The sequence below is a fragment of the Triturus cristatus genome, chromosome 4_1 (genome assembly GCF_964204655.1).
Source record: "Triturus cristatus chromosome 4_1, aTriCri1.1, whole genome shotgun sequence".
In the NCBI taxonomy this organism is placed as follows: domain Eukaryota; kingdom Metazoa; phylum Chordata; class Amphibia; order Caudata; family Salamandridae; genus Triturus; species Triturus cristatus.
The window spans coordinates 574649217-574668511 of NC_140585.1; positions in this window are offsets into that span (position 1 = coordinate 574649217).

A 19295-nucleotide genomic window follows, 5' to 3' on the forward strand; every position below is an offset into this window, starting at 1 on the left:
GACCTTGCTCTGTGGTTACGATTTTAACCTTCGTCTCCCTATTCCGTTCATCTGGATTATCAACAATTCCCCCGCCTTATATGACCCACTAGGTGATTGACGGCCCACCTGCCAGCTAAAGTTTTTAGATGCCTAGCCCCTTGCACAGGCACTTTCAGTAACAGCCTATGGTCCTTTATCATCCCATTCAGTTTTAATCCTCTAGGCACGCTGCACTTTACCCAGTGCATCTGCCCTTTCATGGCTCGCCCTAAAGTACTTATTGGGTGCATGAAGGCATATCAGTTGGCCACGGTTTAGCTGCCTAGTTTCTTGCACACTGATCTTTTATAGATAACATCCAATGTACCTTACTCACCCTGTGCTGGGATGCAGTTGTGATCTTATTCTAGGCACTTTGCACTCTACCCTCTGCATCAGTTTTATTGTTTATTAAAATAGCTTTTTACTCAAAGCTGTATGGCATTAAGGGAGAAGAGGCCACCCAGTAAACCCATTAGGAGCCCACCCAGTAAACCCATTATTATAGTCCACTTTAAACCTCTCCAAAAAATATCCCTTCAGTTGGGTCTTGACTTTTTTTAAGGAAAACGGCTGTACCTGTTTTATGTCTATTTCAAATGTTTTAATTTATTCACTGTGTACTGTACTGCAACAGTTTAAATAATCAGGCAATAAAGATTACCGCACCTTGCTCTGGGAAGGTGGTGTGGGCGAACAATCCCAATACATTGACACACAACACTCAATAAATTATTGTATGGTCAAGGCTTTTGCATTTAAAAAGGAAAAGTACTTTTATTACATTCACACATCTAAATACTACACAATTATTTACAAATCTATGAATCAGGTAGATGGAAAAAGTGACACCCATATATCACATTTCTGCCCTAGTGGGTCCTGAACCCAATAATTGCAATATCCCTGGACTAGTGGTTCCTGAACCCAATAATTGCAATATCCCCGGACTATATCAGATGCAATATCAAAATACAAGGGGTGTCATTTAAAAAAAAAAACAGCCCTGCTGCCTTGTCAGGAAGTTACAACATTAGTAACAATTACTGCTTTATACTTTTTCAAGGTAATAGATTAGAAGAGGTGTTTATAGGTATGACGAAGGCCTCATGGCTTTGTGAGATGGTCACCACATTACTAACAACCAAGTCATGTTAAAACCTTATAAAATCTCTAAAAACTTCCAACACCTCTAAAATCAACAGTACATTAACAGATCAACAGTGAAAACAGTACTACCATAGATAAGTATTCATTATTATGGTTAACATTCATTATTTAATACTCAAGTTGCCATAAAGCATTTGAAGTCAAAACCATGTGGATGTCTGAGTCTTTCTGTAATTCCTACAGGCCACATGTTATATTATGCAGGAGGGTATCCTGATGCTGGTATTTCTTCTATCTGCTTTTGTTACTAAACAATGTACATTATACTTCGGTACTGTAAACACACAGATGTTATCTGTGTTGTTAGGACTTATATAAAGCTTTCAACCATTGATGAGACACTGGTGGCTTCCATCTGAGCACTCTTCAACTCAAAATTCAAGCACCCATCACTGGTATCATGTATATAGTTTCTGGGTGTTTGATTGTGTGGTTAGTAGAAAATATTGTTCAATGTTTAGTTTCAAACTGAGTAGAGTGAGTTAGTGTGAATGAAAAGAGTGTGATCTAGGAAGATCTTTTGGTGTCCTATGTATAGTGGGTATGCAGAGCATCTGTATAGGGGTACTTGTCCACTGTCCATTGTTCGGCAGAGCTTAGTCATTGTAGTGTAGTCATTGGAGAAGAGCTGATGCACTTCCAGCAGTCCCTCACCACAGTTCTTAAAATAAGTTGTTGGTGGTGATCCTGACCAGTTTTGGGGCACCACAAGCAAAGTAAATACGCTATGTAGCCAATTTAGGGCATTATGGAGAGCTCCTCACCTGAACCTATGCATAGATGATGAGCGGTGTGCCCACTCCCCTCCCCCAATGGCCTCCCAATACATGTCATGTTGTTTCCAGGTGCCCCGTCCCACCTGCGGCATCCACAGCTTTTTCAGTGTCTCAGGCACCCATATTCCTTTATTCTTCTTTTTTGTTTCTAAAGGGCAGCATGGGGAGCTCATTCTTTCTCTGTCTCACTGGTCTTTCTTTCTCTCATGCTCCTGCTTCAGCAGCTCTGGAGGACACAGCTTTCTCTTTCCTGCCCTTTCGAAAAGCATGCTTGACACTGCTCCTCGTGGCCCTCCGCCTGCCAGCCATGGCATAGAGGGCAGTCTCTGGCCTCTACAGGAGCAGAAAATATATTGTGATGCTCAGCTTGGTTTGTGCTTTTGTTTTCCCAGGGCATATCTACTTGAACTGTGCCCAGAGGGATAGGGTCAATGGGGCCAAATGAGGGTCTGGGGAAGTGGCCTCATGCACATCCCTCTATATTAATAAATAAAATGCCCATTTTATCGCCCCATGGGACCTAGCTAACCCTGAGGGCAAATAAAGGGCAGAGCACTATGAACCCGTCTTTTTATTTCTTTTATCAAAACAGGCAAATCTTTAAATAGCAAATCTTTAGCCCCTTTAGTCCAGTTTAGATTGTCTTGGGCTCGTTTTGTCCCTGGGGCAAGGTCTAGCATCGAAGAGAATATTTTAATTAGGACTCGTGGCATGTAAGTGGGTGCATTTTGTGGGAACTGGATTTCCTGGCTCTGAACGTCCTTCTGTCTGGCTTCTGGTGCTCCTCTTTGGCTGTTGAGAGCACGAGCCAGCAGAACACCCTTCAGCCCGCACTCCCTGTGGCCCATAGTCTCCTGACCATCCTGCAGGGCATCTGTGGAGGGTAGCGAAATCAAGGTCTGTTCCCCAAACTGGTCCTCTGTGAAAATAGGGGGGTCAGTGCCACCGGCCCTAGAGAGACCAAGCCTATTCCTTGGGTCATATGGAGACAGCACCCCAAGAAGGGCACCTGGTTCACCACCAACCTCCAAGAAACCAGACGCACCTGCAGGCGTCTAGAGAAGCTATGGAGGAACAGCAAAACCACGAAAGATCGGACCACCTACAAGAACGTGATGACAGAATACCACCAACTCATCATATCCACCAAAAGGACCTTCATCCAGAACAAATTCCTCGCCAACACCAGCAACTCAAAAGAACTCTTCAGCATCATTCAGGAATTCACCAAACCCTCCAGCAAAGCCACAGCCATCACACACTCCCAGGACCTCTGCAACAAACTCGGCTCCTACTTCTATCTGAAAATCAAGTCCCTCTACAACAACTTCAACAAACAGACACCTGACACCCAAACCACCTCTTCCTCCAGCAATGACAGTAAGCCATCCATATCCACCTGGACCCCGGTCACCATCAAAGACACCGCCTACACTATGAAAAGCATTCACTCAGGAGCTCCCATGGACCCATGCCCACCCACATCTTCCACAGAGCTACAGCCACATAGTACCTGGGCTGCGATGCACCATCAATGCCACTTTCGAAGCCGGTACTTTCCCCGACAAAACACGCAGAAGTCAAGCCCCACCTAAAGAAGCCCTTTGCAGACACGATGGACCTCAAAAACTACTGGCCCATCTCTCTCCTCCCCTTCACAGCCAAAGTCACCGAGAAGATCGTCAATGTCCAGCTAACAAACTTCATCAAAGAGAAATCCATCCTCAATCCTTGCCAATACGGATTCTGCAGCAACCACAGCACCGAGACTGCCACTGACGGCATCCGCATTCTACTCAACCAAGACCACACCGCTGCCCTCATCCTACAAGACCTCTCTGCAGCCTTCAACATCGTCTCCCACCACACTCTCACTACCAGACTCCACAATGCCGGCATACAGGGAACCGCCCTCAACTGGCTCCGCTCCTTCCTCACCAGCAGAACCCAAAGAATCAGACTCCCGCCCTTTCTCTCCGAACCCACAGAGATCAACTGCGGAGTACCCCAAGGATCATCGCTCAGCCCCACTATGTTCAACATCTGCATGGCCCCCCTTGCCGCCATCATCAGACATCATGGACTCAGCATAATATCCTACGCTGACGACATCCAGCTCATCCTCTCCCTCACAAAGGATCCCCACACCACCAGACTCAGCTTCCAGGAAGGAATAAAGGATGTCGCATCCTGGATGAGCAGCAGCTGCCTGAAGCTCAACTCTGAAAAGACAGAAGTCCTCATCCTCGGACCCACCCCCTCAGCATGGGGCATCACCTGATGGCCCACTGCCCTCAGAAACCCCCCACTCCCACGGACCTTGCCCAAAACCTCAGCAACATACACGACTCCTCCCTCACCATGACCCGACAGTTCAACGCCATCGCCTCCACCTGTTTCAACACCCTTCGCATCCTTTGCAAGACCTTCACATGGATCCCCCCGAATCCAGAAAGACCATCACCCACACACCCATAAAAAGCGTACTGGACTACGGGAACACCCTCTATGCTGGAATCAACAATTCCCTGCTCCGCAAACTCCAGAACATCCAGAACACCACACCCAGATTTATCATCAGCATCCCACGACATGAACACATCACCCAACACCTGCGAAACCTCCAGTGGCTCCCCGTCGAGAAGAGAGTAACCTTCAAGCTACTCACCCAAGCCTACAAATCTGTCATGGTTCTCCAGGTTCCTATGTTAATTTGTACAGCTTTAATAGTTGCCTTGATACTTTAGCAGTCATTCGTCTGAGTGTATGTTCTCACCATGCTTTAAACAAAGACAAGGCCATGCCTTTGATAATAACCATGCCAAAGTATAATAACTATGCCAAAGTAAAGGAACAATGCCACAGTATTGCCCATATTTGATCTGCTTTAATGACTTTACTGAGTAGACACACGGAAGCACTATGTTACAATGATACAGTATTGCCCATGTTTTGATCTGCTTTTAATAATCAGTAACACGGTGACACTATGAACAACCTTTTCATTATATGTAACATTATTCCTTTCGTTATGTTATTTATTTATTTATTTATTTACTGTCCTTGTAACCAACTTGCATAGTGTACAATTCTGGTCCTCTGCGGCCTCTGTACTTGCGTCTCTGCTATTTATAGCAGCCACACCCAGCCGCTCCCTGCGGATTATCCAGTGACTTCCTTGCAGCGTCTTCTGTTTCCCCACGCCGCTTTCCCGATGGTCTTCTTCATTGCAGCTAAGGTTTTCAGAATCGTGTATCTGAACACCAATTCATCCAAAGGTAGGAGACAACTGTTTCCTTTGTTGACACAGAATCTTTAGCTTTTTAGAGCACTTGGCATCGCTCGAATTTCTCTTCTAGTATCCGTTTATCCTAACGATTGGAAATACAAGTCAGTGTACTTTATGGTATGAAGCAATACCAATTTAAGAGATAAAAGACTTTCCTAAAAAGACTTGTAGAGCGCATCATGGCTTACTAAAGAAATCGTATTTTGGGCAATCGTATTTTGGGCACAAGTTTCTATGTGAAAAACACAAATAGTTCACTAATCAGCATTGCTTAATACAAAGGTAATGTAAGACATGATTGTTGCTAATGATGTTGATGTGAGTGATTAAGAACAAATGTGCATATTTGACTAAGGAAAGACAGATCACCACCAATTAAAAAGTGTGATTGAAGGCTAGTAGCGCACATTGGATAAGTAAAGACTAACACACACCATTTAAAGAGTTTAAGACTGTCTTAGAACTGCTATTCTGACATCAGCTGTTCTAACAATAATGTTCAGTGTGCCAGAGTCAGTTTTAACATTGCAATAAGACTACGGAGACATAAAGAGTATTCGTTTGGACCATCAAGAAGCTTGTTGGACTTATTGTCTGTTGTATTATTGCTGCAAAGAACTGTTGATATTTTTTCTTACAGGTAATCTTGGTTCATATATTTAAACAGCCATAAGATTGTAAGAAAGAACACAAGCTCAACTGTTGCCTTCTTTTGTTCCAGATCTCCCTACCCGCAGTACCCTCCCTAATTCCCTTCCCCTCATCTGGCCACTTTGTTCCTCTGGTGTATTTGAGCTCAGAGTCAAAGCTGCCAGAAGGTGGGCTTCTTGAGGGTACTGCTCCTGAGGAACTTATCATAACAAATCTGACAAAATCCCTATACAACACTAGACCTCAATACCTCAAAGAAAGAGTCTCCTTCCACGTACCCAAGAGAAACCTCTGCTCCGCCGACCTCGCCCTCACCGAAACCCCACGCATCCGCAAAGCCAGAGCCTGTAGAAGAGCCTTCTCCTTTATTGTGGCAAAGACCTGGAAAGAGCTCCTGATCAACATCAGATGCTACCCCACTCTGCACATCTTGAGGAAGAGCCGCAAGACCTGACTCTTTGGCTGAACCGGCGCTTCACCCCCCCCACCCCCCAGCGCCTTGAGGCCCTCGCCAACGAGTAGTGCACTTCACAATTCACTGATTGATTGATTGATTGAAAGTCCTTAGTCTATTTTTGCATCTCTTGTATGCAGGCATTTTAAGTGAGGTTAGAAGGTGTTGTGGCCAGGCACCCCTGGCCAGACCTATGATACCACATCATCCCTCCACCTCTGTCCCAACTTTTCTGCAGAGCATTCTGGGAAGATCTGAGATGGCCACTTTGTTTCTGGAAAGAGATTCTCTGAGGGCCTCAGCTTTAAACTGAAGTAAAACCACACAGATCAGAAATAATTGGTTGAGCGAGCAAAGAGAGAAAGATACTTGCTATTAGAGCATGTTATATGTACATAGGGTGCATTCATAGTGAGTAAGGAAGCATTATTTTCTGCTTGAAGAATAGGGTTAGTTGGGAAGTGGACTGTGTTGACTGGGGTGTCATTTGGATAAGCTGTTCAAGGTCAAGAAGAAAGCCTGTGGGACAGGATCTAAAGGTGGATCAGAAGGAAATCATTGTGGAACTGCGTGAGTTGTGTTGAGAGATTCAAGCAATGCTCTTGATGAGTCACAGGTTGGTAAAGGCTTCAGCTAGGGATTGGAAACACAGCAAGGCTAACACAGTTATCATTCAAATAGAGTTGGAATCAAGGATTCATGTTGATTGGTAGGGTTGCTGATTTCAAATTAATCGGATGATGGAATTTTACAATATGTAGTTGGCGATTTTGAATTTAAATATTTTGGACTTCACCAGCGACTGGTTAATATTTTAAGCCAAACTGCTTAACACTATACACATGGAAACTTGCACCAGTTGCATGCAACATACATGTGCTGTATTAGTGTCCAAGCCTGCAAAATATGAAGGCAAACAGCATATGTTTCTGAAGCAAAGCCCTGTACTGTACAGTGAAGTGTTCTCAAATTAAGGCATGCCGTTGGCTGCATTTGAGAGGAAGCTTGCATGCCATCAACACAGAGGTGCCGATTACGATCCGGTAAAAACCGGGTACGAACCGTCGGTCGGAGCGTTTTCCCCGTTCGACTCGTACCCGGTCGTAAAACTTTACAAACATGGAAGTACGATTCGCACGGAAACACCATTTCCGTACGAATCGTAAAAAACACCGACCGACGAAAACATACATACGAATGTGATCCGGGAATGCTGCGACGTGACGTCGGGACGCTTTCAGGCAGCGTTTCACGACCCAGGAATTACGATTCGAACCGACAGCAGTCCGGACGGCAATATTTTCACGGCACCCAAAAAGTGCCGGAAAAGCGAAGTACGGCGCGATTCGACCAGAGTAGGTGGCCCGGTACGCACCGTACCCCCCCCAGCCCCCGTACGTACGCGCCGACCCCCCCCCCAGCCCCCGTGCGTATGCGCCGACCCCCCCAGCCCCCTAGCAGAACCAAATGACAAAAGGAGGGCAAGAGGATATTTAAAAACAACAGCAGTTAACCCCCCAATATAATACGATTAAACATAATATAACTCCAGGGTCTAAACCAAAGGAGAAAAACCGTCCTTTATAAGGAATACTCCATTTCAGCTAGGTTATTCTGTTTTCAACTTCTCTCCTTTGGTTTAGACCCAGGTGTTCTATTTTGTTTAAAAAAACATTTTCTGGCAGTACCATGGGAGTCCATGATATGCATGGTGCACCTATATGCATATGAGTAACTGCCATTCAGAGAATACAGACTTTTATTGTAAAAGTTGGGATAATGGCTCAAGGAGTTGCTGCTCATCACAACTTCTGCAGAGATCTGAAGTTCTCAAGTTTGAATCCCAGCAAAGCAGAATCAACCTTCCATCCTTCTGCAATTGGAAAATTCAGTATCATGAAATTGAGTAACACTAACACCTGTTACTTACATTGCTTAGAATCGTCAGAATAGTGGTTTGAAGAGCTGTTCAAAACGTTTTTATGAAAGCAAAATTACATTGGAAATGTAAAAAAAAAAAAGTATTAGATATTTGCCACAATTTCATGCTGGAGTAATTCAGTTGTCCAGAAAACTTAACAGCCATGCTTTCAGTTCAATTTACATAAGACTAGTATTGCTATGTCCTATGGTATGTTATTTTATATCTATTTGTAAACCACACTTGGCTTATAAGTTAATATGTTAAAGGTTTTTGTACTCTTTATAGGAATTATTGTGCTAAATCAATTAAAACAAGCATACAATGTATATTTGTGTTACGATACCTGCTACAAAATAAACAAGACACAACAATTAAGATTTTAATATTTTCTAAATATACCTCTTCTATTACGATGATTTGTTGGATAATGATTCTTTATAAAATATTGTCAAAACTGCATTCAGCAAGCCACTGGGCAAGCAGGAGTTAGAAGGCCCACTCATGGTGGCTGAGGTCTTTTATTCCTGATGTCTGTGCCTGACCTACTATGGATCATGCTCAACTAGGCCAAGCACGTCTTCTGCACCTAACTCAGTTAGGTAGCGTTGGACGAGCGCTAAAGCCTCCTTCGGGGGAAGTGTAGATACAGATCAGTGAACACGACTCACAACTCAAAGGGCAAGCAGAGCAAACAATAAATCAATGTCCTGCTAAATATTTGTTTTTATGTAAAAAGAAGTATTTTAATTCTAACTCTACACGTGTAAAGGTAAACAACACTCACAAGCACTAACACAATCCCCCTTGAGGTTGGGACTCTTGTAGTTGTCAGGCCACTCCCTGTCCCACTAAAGAGTGCAATAGGTTCAATATTATTCCCCATTTACTGATGGCCACATCCAGGTAATGTAAACTATTAGGCTGTACTCAAGAGTTCTCCCCTGGGACTCCTTCTGGAAGTTCATTAACAAGAGTCTACTGGGGTCGCAGTACTGGGCGCGGTATGTCTCTCGGGACCCCAAATGCCCACGTAATGGCTTTGCTGCTCTGGTGGTATGGAACACTTCAGCAGCACAGTGAAATTCTTCTCCAAATCGGCAAAGTCAAGAGGGCAGTCACAAGCGGCAGCACCCAGCAGGCGCAGGCTCTCCCCGAACGATGCTACTGGCGGGTTCTAGTGATCAGGGTTGTTTGCTCCAGTGATCACACAATAAGTCACTGTTTCCTTCATGGGGTCAGGTTGATCTCCCTGCTCTGATGGGGCTCCGACGATGTCCATTGATCCTCGGGCTTCCTTCGGTGCAGTTCGCAGCATGTGGGCCAGACTCGCCTTGGTCAAAGCAGCAGTTTCTTGGTCCAAGTCAACAACCCAAACCCTTGGCTGTAGCATCTCCAGCAGCCACTCCTGGCATATGGGGCACTCACAAGTCTGGACATGCTGACCTGGTGTTGATGATCATGGAGGCCCCCTTCTCTGGCACACAGGTGCCACCCAACACGATGTTGTGTGGGCCTGGAACCCTCCACACAACCCTGGCTCCTCGGCACAGCTTCTGACAGCACCTCCTGGCACACGGGGGTCACCAAATCAATCCAGCACACAGGCTATGGCCTGATAGGTTCAAGAGCAAAATCTGCATACCTCGCACAGGGGTCCTCAAAATAGCCCCCCCATATCTTGCTCCTTCCAACTTTAACCTTTTCCTCACAGGACCCACTGGGCTTGGTGTGCAGGGAGGTGCTGGTGTTCCAGGCCCCAGGGCAGGTGGTCTTGGATTCCCTTGGTGATGTCCCCTCACCCAGCAGGGAGACTAGCAGACCTGGGACACAAGTTCTGGTAACAGACAAAAGTCTTACAGAGCTTCCCCTCCTCACACAACCCATTTGGCTGCTCGCAGGTGGCAAAGTTAGGGGTCAAATTCCTCTACTTATAGTCTACTTATAGTCTTTTCCCGGACACAAAATGTAATTTAGTGTCAGAGCCTTTGAAGCTTTGTGTTGGTGTTCTGCTTCTTTGAAATGAACATATTTCCCCTTTCTTCTTTCTCCTGAAAGATGTCTGTCAAATCATGCAGTACTGGAAAGCTGATTAACCCATCACAGATTTCAAGGGAGCAACCAGAGTTCACACCTGGTTGTCAGTCACTGTAATATGTGCACCAAAATGCTAATCCTGGAATACCAGCTCTGCTCTTTATAAATCCCTTATCAGCCCAATATCTTTCTTCCTGAGAAGTGTCCATTTCCCTTCCTTGTGATCCATCATTGAATCAAAGAGCCCTTTGAAATGCAGAGAGTCTGACTCTCCCATTCACCAGTGCATGTCCCTCAGAGCTTACAGGAAAGCAGCAATACACAAATCTGTTTAGGGGGATTCCTCTACCTTCATTCTTTCCACCAGGAAGGCCTGGGCTTCCCAAAATGGAACCCAAGGTCCTCCATGTTATGTACCAGTGCAGGCACACTTGCGCTCAGTGTACATCCAATCTCTGTACTGGGGTGAATGTATGACATTGTTCTGCATTCTGTCCATCAATTGTTGTTTTTGCATTTGCCGAATGGCATGGTGAGCAAAAAAACGATGGATTTATGCCCAGATCTCTGTACTGGGGTGAATGTATGACATTGTTCTGCATTCTGTCCATGAAATTGTTGTTTTTGCAGTGTACATCCAAAGCACACTTACTGCACAGCACTGTTAAACTCCTGTATTATGCCACCATAACTACATGCAGCAAACGCATTCAGTCTGTGCACAATGTTCAGTACTGCAGCTTTTCTGTATTGTACCAGAGTGTGTTATTTTAAAAACACACATTGCCAGCATACATAAAATTACCATGCATGCACTGTGCTCACTTCACCCCTTGTGTAGTTTACCTCATGTGGGCACAGATGCACTCAGCACATGTTTCCATTACGTTGCCCTTTCACATCGTCCTGATGTGGGGAACAACCTTTACAACGCAACTTTTACAACGCACTACCATTACAACGCATTTTTTACAACGCATAATCCATTACAACGCATGACATTACAACGCATGACACTACAACGCATTTTTAAAAACTACCTTTACAACGCATTCCATTACAACGCATACTACCATTACAACGCATACCATTACAATGCATAATATTACACTATACTATCCAACACTTACACTACTGTTGCACCCCCTGGAGTTAGAATAGTAATTTTTACCCCTACACTATCCAACACTTACCCTACTGTTGCACCCCCTGGAGTTAGAATAGTAATTTTTACCCCTACACTATCCAACACTTACCCTACTGTTGCACCCCCTGGAGTTAGAATAGTAATTTTTACCCCTACACTATCCAACACTTACCCTACTGTTGCACCCCCTGGAGTTAGAATAGTAATTTTTACCCCTATACTATCCAACACTTACCCTACTGATGCACCCCCTGGAGTTAGAATAGTAATTTTTACCCCTATACTATCCAACACTTACCCTACTGATGCACCCCCTGGAGTTAGAATAGTAATTTTTACCCCTATACTATCCAACACTTACCCTACTGATGCACCCCCTGGAGTTAGAATAGTAATTTTTACCCCTATACTATCCAACACTTACCCTACTGATGCACCCCCTGGAGTTAGAATAGTAATTTTTACCCCTATACTATCCAACACTTACCCTACTGATGCACCCCCTGGAGTTAGAATAGTAATTTTTACCCCTATACTATCCAACACTTACCCTACTGATGCACCCCCTGGAGTTAGAATAGTAATTTTTACCCCAACACTATCCAACACTTACCCTACTGTTGCACCCCCTGGAGTTAGAATAGTAATTTTTACCCCTACACTATCCAACACTTACCCTACTGTTGCACCCCCTGGAGTTAGAATAGTAATTTTTACCCCTACACTATCCAACACTTACCCTACTGTTGCACCCCCTGGAGTTAGAATAGTAATTTTTACCCCTACACTATCCAACACTTACCCTACTGTTGCACCCCCTGGAGTTAGAATAGTAATTTTTACCCCTATATATCTAATACTTACCTTAAATGTAATTTAATATTATGCGTTGTAATGGTATGCGTTGTAAAGGTAGTATGCGTTGTAATGGTAATGCGTTGTAAAGGTATTTTTAAAAAATGCGTTGTAGTGTCCTGCGTTGTAATGTCATGCGTTGTAATGGATTATGCGTTGTAAAAAATGCGTTGTAAGTGCATGCGTTGTAAAAGTGTGCGTTGAAACATCATACATCCTCCTGATGTAGGTCACTGGTGACTTAGGCACACAGCAGACACAATTTTAAAAAGGGGGTGAGCCTGTAGGCCTCTTTCCAGGGACACAGGGTAAAAAAGCCCTGTTCACTACTACTAATCACTACAAAGTATGCTGCCACCACCACCCTTGTGCTGATTTAGGTTAATACATGGCAGGCTTTGCCCCTGTTAATGTGTCAATAGTTGAAGCGTGTGTTGAACTCAATAAATGCAATTTACAGCCCAGCCAAATCTGTAGGCTATGCTGTGGATTTTTGCGGAAGTGGGGGATGTTCAGACGGAGTGACACTTTTATAGCATCTCACACATCTCTAATTGAAGTCAGAGCCTGTTCACTGCAGCTCATGAAAACACTTTTCGTTTTGGCGAGCTTAATTAGAAAAAGAAAAAAAAAACGATCGGCTTCCTAGACATCTAAAATACGAAGAAAACAGAGAAGAAAGGTCCGCATAAAACATCCACAGAGGGGCATTTGTGATGTGAGAATATTTCCAGGAGCTACCTACCGCCTTTCCAACGAGACGACAACTGAAATCCTATTTCATTTTCACACTCTTCGGAGCCGTCAGCCACTACTGCTAGAACATTATGCAGCACTGTGTGACAGAGTAATGTCACATAATTTAGCGGAAGAACGTGTTAGCATAATCAGGGCTGCAAGTAACACTTTCATTAAAACGCAGGCACCGAAAGATGCACGTGAATTGCTCCACACGGCTTGCTTCTCGAGTTCTTTATGGAGCAATATTTTTTTTAAATTAAAAATCGTTCTTTTAAATTTACCCACACAGAATCGTAATCAATAGAGAGCACAACACAAATCGTTATTCACACTTGTAAAATCTTAGGGGTTTATTTGTCGCATCGCTCTTAACTTTGCGTAACTTACCTCATGTTTTCAAGGAGCACTATTACAAAATGTATTGAAATAAAAGAACAAATAGAGTTGTTTGGCTAAAACCATGAAGGAGAACAATTTTAAAAGGCACTGACTGTATTCAAAAGTTCAGCTGAGAGGCAAGTAAACTTAATCAAAGTACTGCAAGTAAGACGTTGGAATAACATCAGGGCCCAGTCGACCATTCATCCTTATGATAGGAATAAATGACCTTCACATGGGGCAAGCCCTATGCTGTGAGGCAGGCATAAGGTTTTGACGCAGTGGCTTCCTAGAAGTGGCGTAGTTAAATCTGATCGATTTTACTGCTCCACTTCTACGAGACTTTTTACAGGGGAACGCCCACCCTCAATACATTATACATGAAGCAGGTATAATGTAGCACAGGGCTTCAGAAAGTGATGCATCTGCTTAGATGCTTCACTTTGTAAATATGGCGCAACATGGCACATTTGTTACACCACCGGTGCGCCACAGAACGTGACACAACGGCAGTGCAAAAGTGTCACAAGGCCTCATAAATAAGGCCCAAAATGATTAGCACGGAGCTGTATAGTAACAACCCCCTTACTGTTAATAGCCCTGGCCCCTTTATATACCTCCGTAATAAATTATTGTCCAGAGATTATCGAATGATCCAAAAACACAAATCAAGAATGAAAATCTCTAGACAGAATTTTTTTGGTGGGGGTTTATCAGGAGGCCGGAAATATAATGGGTCCTGAGACAATTCAGTTTGTTGTCTGTTCTCACTGAAAGATTTAGGAGTTACGAGTAATAAAGCAATGTATATTGTTGTCTTCAGTCTTGCATAATGTCCCAAGAACATGGATCACACATATGAGGGAGAGCGTGGTACCAGTTTCTTGTGCTGCTATTGACACCACCAAATTGGAATGCTCTTCCACTACCTTTTTGGTTTATTTCCAAACATTTTTATATAAGAGTCCAATAAACAACCGTATCTACATATTTTCATAAAGGCGTTTTCTAAAAAAGCAGGCCTGTAACTTTCTATTCCTTTTATCTCTAAATATATTTCTCTATTCTACTGAAGCTCGCATCAACACTGCCCCCTCGGGGACCTGACTCCAATTTGTGTTGCTCTTCCATTCCACTATATCAGATAGCTTGGGCCTGTCTTTCTCCTTTAATACATACATCTGCACACTACTTTCTGCTGATGCCTGCATTGACATGTATGGACTTTCTTCATTTTCTACATTTATTATAACATTTCCCCCTTTAATTGATTTTTCAACTACCTCTTCACATTCCCTTTCACTTGGAGTTATCTATGTATATACATTCTCTTCAAGATCTTGGGTCTTATTGAACAACCTACTAGCAAACATCCCCCTTAGCTTTTGACTCAGCCTTTTACAACATCCTAGCACTATTTGAAGGACACAGAACATTAGAAACAATAGCACAATCACAGGCAACACAGTCTTAAATAGTCTTGACTCATTAGGGGCACTTCCCTCATCCACCATCTTCTTTTGCAGGGTGTGCCGACATTGTTTGGCTACGGTGAGTGTCCTGTTGTCAGAGTTGTTGGCCCGAATACATGTACAGCAGGCCGTATGAATCTTGGCACATACCCCTACTACCATAGTTGTCATTACGTCTAACACATATCTATGCTGCTTAATCATCACTCTCCTTGTATGCAATTCTTCTTTGATGGCATTGAAGCCATCTTTAGTAGCATTTATCATTTCAATCAGCTCCCAACATGCAATTTGCAACCAGTGTGAAGTTGCTTTTGCTTGGCTGAATGGTAAGATGCCTCCAAAGAAAATTTGGACTTTGTTAATTAGCCTGTATTCTTGTGGAACATCTTCCCAGGCTGTAGTACTGTAATACTCTGCGGTTCTCTTCTTCTAAGGATGGTGCCGAAAGGTCGTTGGATGGCTTATGTGATTGTCATGCAACTCTGAGATATCAACTCCTGGAGTCTCTAGAGAGGGAGTGTGCACATCGACCAAAGAGCAGAGCCCTTGCCATCCTGAAGCAAGTCATGTATACAGCCACTCCCCACAGCTCCTGTAATAATCAGGCTGGAGGTGCCCCATTGCATGTCAGAGTTGTAGATTGTGTTATTGCAGGTAATCTTCTTCCATACCGGGACTGTTCCATTTCCCCTGAAATACAAAGAGAAAATAATGGGCTTTGTACCTGGTCCAAGAGTTGTAGAAGTTCCTACCAAAGTTAGCCTAGATATATTCTCATCCCACACTACCTGACACTTCTGTATTATGCTATCGGATTTCCCTTCCATAAAGAAAAAGCGCTGCACCCACATTTAACGCCCTGGTGCCAACAACTATGAACATATATTGACCCATTTATCCTAAAATATGGCCTTTCCTGACAATCATGGGGCAGGTGTGGGGGAGGAATTATTGCAAAAGAGCATAGGTAGGAATATCACTAAACATCCCTGCTGTAATAATTGAGATATTTACTTCCACGCTGACCCTGTCCACATCGCACTCGATCTCCAGATTGGAGCACCTTAGCACTGTTGCATCATTTCTTTCCCAAAAAATTGCACAGACTGCATATGTAAAGACAAAATGGTGTATTCACCCAATTCCGCCAACCAAATACCTCTTGTATTTCCATACAACCTGACCACTAACTAAGGACATTGACTCGATGACAGTAATTCCTGACACAGTCCCCTAGATATATATTTATATCCGGGATTCAGATGGACTATCCTTCCACATATGCCCCCAGAGCGAGAGTCTGGACCTCGAAGTTTCCATCTATTATTCAGACATTACCCTCATGGCTTCCTGATGAAGGCAACATGCCGAAACATGTGTTGAACATCACAGCCCTTCAGAATTTTGTCTCATGGTTACAATATGCATATTAAGTGGCATAATTAATGATCTTTTTTATTATGTCCAATTTTGTATCATCAAATATCAAAATATATCATTCGTATTTGCACATTATATTGCTTTTCAGAATGATTAGGAGCGTATGTATGCATGTATGAGTGAGGGTACGTCTGATAAATGATTCTTCTATTTTTGTAATTTGAACATAATTCTATATTTTTGTTTATTGATTAAAAGATATTTCTCTAGTTGTGGTATAATTCCAACAATCAGTTGTGTTGTTTTATTCATGTATGCCCCCAATTTGGCTGTATATTTAGTTGCATTAGATTTACTTTGAACTTTTTGTTATATTCCCTGCCTTTGGTAAGCCATTTTGCTGTTGGGGACCCCTCCTTTTTCTAAATAGTAATATCATAGCCCTACAATTTTCATCCTTCCACCTCATAATCTCTGTCTTATCCATTGAATCTAACTTTACTACTAGCTCTTTGCGATCTATTAGGACATTCATTACATCTGCTAACTCTTTCTCATAGTGTGTTGTGTTTACTAAGAGTGCTCCCTGTCTAATCTGCAGTGGTTGCATCTGTGCTCCTATTCTACAAAGGAAAATATGTAGCAGACACATGGTAATATTTGTGGGTACCTCCGTAGACTAATGCAACCTGAGTCAGTGGCATGTGGGATCAAGGAGCAGCTGAAACAGAAAGAATTAGAAGTTTGCGTACCTATCTCTGACATGCTGATACCACATATTATCTAATAAGCTAGTATGAACACTATGGGATACATTTCCTTGCTCAGATATTGCTCTCTGTAATTGCATAATTGGATTACAGAATCCCTACCAACAAGAAGTTAAATACAACCGCTAGCATAAGAAGGCATAAAAAGAAAAACAAAATAGCATTACATAACTGGCCACTAGTAGAGTTGACAAAATACTCTACATGTGCTTTAAAAGGAGACATTGCTAGTCTTGTACCCTTCAGTCTGTTGTAGCTTCTGAGGCAAGGTGGGGTCCAGTAGTACATCTTGCAGATGGATCCATGATTTCCTACTATCCACCTTTACAGCAGTAGGGGTACTCATCGTAACTAAGTAGGGATCGCTGTACTTTGGATAATTCTATTTACGGCCAAAATTCCGAAAATATCCCTTCTATTCAATGGGTATCAGACTGGTCCCCTCGGCTGAGGCAGCCTTCACTTTTCATGGTACCTGTTTAGAAAAGAACTTGACAGATTTTGTTAACTTGTTCAAATAGCAATTCATTTCTTCTGCTTAAGCTTCAGATGGTTTATGGGCATCTGTCTTTTGCCTCGCTATTGTCAAAGGGATGGGCATGGAATGTCGTGTCACTATTTCGATGGTGATCACTTCATGGCTGATTTCGAAGGGCGTACAAAGCCAGTGGTAAGCAGTACAGCCATTTCTTTTTCAGAGTAGTACATAAATTAAATGAAAATGTAATTTATAATGTGCGCTAATACCCGGAGGTGTCTAGGCGCGGCGGCTCCCCCTGATATACTAACCAGAGTGGAAAATTAATATACTGTGATGGGCTGGTTGTTACAAAGCTGAGTTTTTAAAGATTTACTAAATCCCAGTAGAATATTTTCTGTCTTTAGTGTCAGTGGGAGGGAGTTCCACAATCTGGCTCTAGAATAAAGCTTCTCCCCACCAGGAGGCCGTTTTGGACCTGGGGATCATCAGATTTACAGAGGTCGCAGAGTGCAGCTGCCTCTCTGGCATATACCACTTGAACTTGTCTGCGAAATATTCCGGGCCCAGGCCATGTAGTGCTTTGAAGGCGATACAGAGGGCCTTGAATTCAATCCTTCTTTTAACTGGAAGCCAATGCAGATTTGGAAGGGCATGGGCCACTGATTGACGTTTCGGAATGTCGAGTAGAATGCGAGCTGCTGCGTTTTGGAGAACTTGCATTTTGTTGAGGAGACATGCCTTTATATTTAGAAACAGCCCACTACAGTGATCTATTCTAGACAGGATCAAGGCTGTAACCACCGATTTCTGGAGTTCTGATGTGATGTAGGGGAGAAGTTTCCTGATAATTTTGATTGAGTAAAAACATGCAGAGGTGAGTGCGTTTATTTGCCCCTCGAAGGACAACTTGGTGTCAAAATAGACGCCAACATTTTTCACCTTGGAGGTGTCAGTAGGGATCTCTCCCATTTCCTGAGGCCACCAGTTGGGTTGCCAAAAGGAGGTATCTGACCCAAACAGGAGTACCTCGCTTTTCCCCGTGTTCAGTCTCAAGTAGTTTTGGGACATCCAATGCCCAACTTTCCGCATACAATCCTGAAATCTCCAAGCAGTGTTTGTTCAGTCCCCTGAAAAAGACGCTATGATTTGTGTGTCATCGGCATACGACACTGTCTTGAACCCTAAAGACCTAATAAGCTAACATAGTTTGCTTATTTTATTCTTGAGGAGCCCATTCAGGCGCTCAACAACTCTATTACTTTGAGGGTGATAGACAGATGTTAGTTTATGTTTTATTCCTAAGGCGGTACAAATGTGTTGGAAAAAAGATTTGGCAAAATGAGGTCCATTGTCTGAGCGAATCGCTTCTGCCACAACCTATCTCGGTATTACCTCTCTTATCAGGAACTTAGCTGCTGCTGTAGCATCATTAAGTACTCAGGGTCCTGCCTCAATCCACAGTGAAAATGGTCAAACAACTACTATAAGATACCTGTTGCATTTCTCTATAATGTAGACAAAATCGAAGTGGAGATGTTTGAATGGACCTGTTAGGCCTGGTATTGTTGAAGTAATTACTTTTAAACGCAGCTTGAGACTATACTGTTGCCATATGGCACACTCTGCAATGTACATAGTGATCCTTTCAGATAGTTGTAAAACAAACCAATCTGCCTGCAATGTTGCAAGAAGATACTCTTTTGCAGAGTGTGCTGGGAGATGTAGTTGTTCCAGAGCTGTGTACAGCAA